At 39.3% G+C, this 1,895-nt stretch overlaps 1 pseudogene; it reads right to left on the bottom strand.

The window, feature by feature from the left end:
- Positions 1–232: 232 nt before the first annotated feature.
- LOC103258225 lies at positions 233–1,201 on the bottom strand (annotated as a pseudogene).
- Positions 1,202–1,895: the final 694 nt, after the last annotated feature.

Raw genomic sequence — 1,895 nt, forward strand, 5'->3', positions numbered from 1 at the left:
ATTTAATATTTACTTGTTGAAAGCAATGCCATAAAGTCAAATAAAATTAAACATGTTTTACTTTTTTCCTCATGAGAACATAAAAATTATAGAGGGAAACTTAACAGGATATGTTTTCAAAGTAACACAATTTTTTTCTTTTAGTAGTCCTTAGGTAGTTATGATAGAATAGTTTCCACTTTTTGTTTGTTTCTTTGAACAGGGATTTTGGTTTAAAGTTTTGTTTTTTTTTCTAGTATCTGCTTCTGCCTGCCCCTCTATCTAATCAGTTTTCCTCCACCTCTTGGTGCATTGCAGCTTGAACTGCTGTAGGAATCAAGTGGAGGAGGGTACCCCCTTTCCATAGAAGGGGGAGCCCTCTTTCTTGTCTGCCAACCCTATCATGACCCCATGTGTAGAGATCACTTGACTGCTTGAGTAACAGTCTTGACTTCCACTATATCCATCACGTGAGCTGCTGTAATCATCACAGCAACTTCTTCCACCATAAGATGGCAGGGGCCCTCATGTAGGTGACTATGTGAGTTACCATAACTCTCATATGAATCTCTGTAGAAGCCTCCACTGGGGTGATCTGAATAGTCATGATCACAACCATATCCATCTCTATCACTACAGCCTCTTGATGGATAGTCATCACATGAACAGGGGTGACCATAATCACAATAAGTATCATCTTTTGGTAGTAGTGCATAATGTATTGTGAGAACTTGAATAGCTCTCTTTAGTAGAATATCCATCATTTCTTGGGGACAAATAAACATCTCTATGAGAGCACAGGGGTTTCCTTTGAGGTGGACCTCCACAACTATCTCTTCCACATGATACAGGAGCTCTTCTTCCCATTCACAGCTGCTGCACACTGGCCCTGAAGGGGTCGATCTTTTAGAAGGAGGACCCCCACTTCTTGGAGGTGGTCCATGTCTACCACTTTCAAATGATGATTTGGTAACTTGTTCCACCTTGATGGCTTTTCCACCTAAAGACTTTCCATGCAAGTCTCTGACTGCATCCTTAGCATCTGCTGGGCTTTCACAGGTGACAAAAGCAAATCTCTTTTATTTATTGGTTTCATGGTCTTTTGTCAAGAATGTTTCCACTAGTCATCCATATTTGCCAAATACTGCTTCAAAGGCCTTCTCATTTGTTTCCAAATTAAGCCCGCCATGAAGAGCTTTCCTGGGTGATCTGCTTCAACCATTTTTTCTCTATGAGTAGGAGGGTGACAGTGGTTTTAAGCTCCTATGAGCATGCCTAGGGCTCCCTAGGAGCTTAGCATAAGAGATGGCTGCCCTGTCCAAGGACAGAACAAAGAAGCCAATAGCACTACTGCGCAACAAGCATTATTCTCCTCTTTACATAGGTTTCTAAATGAGCCCTTATGCTCCTTTTATCAGTTATTTTTAAATCAACAGCATTAACAAATCTGCTCACTCCTATACTCAGTTTCACATTAGTCTTGTATAGTCATTTGCTTATGTGACAATTACTCGCACAAAGTTACTTATAAATATCATGTCTGTGCTGTTGTTGTTTTACATAACTTAATTCCTTGGAAGACAGGAACACTGTCTACGTAATTAACTGTGTATAGCACCAAACATCAGCACCAAAAATGTAAGGCTTTTAATGCTGCTATTGAACAGAATAATAATACACTTTCCCTGGCGATAGCAAATATAATCTCTCTCCATTAAAGATAGTGTTCACAAACAACCTTTTGGGGGCCAAATATGACCTGCCACTTCCTTTTGTATGTTTTAATAAAGTTTTATCAGAACATGGTCATTCTTATTTGTTTACATATTGTCAGTAGTTACTCTCACATTTCCATGACAGAGTCAAACAGTTGTGACAGAGACTGTATGTACTGCAAAGCCTAAATTATTTACTAT

The sequence above is a fragment of the Carlito syrichta genome, unplaced genomic scaffold (assembly GCF_000164805.1).
Source record: "Carlito syrichta isolate Samal-C Ts95f unplaced genomic scaffold, Tarsius_syrichta-2.0.1 Scaffold302029, whole genome shotgun sequence".
Lineage (NCBI taxonomy): Eukaryota > Metazoa > Chordata > Mammalia > Primates > Tarsiidae > Carlito > Carlito syrichta.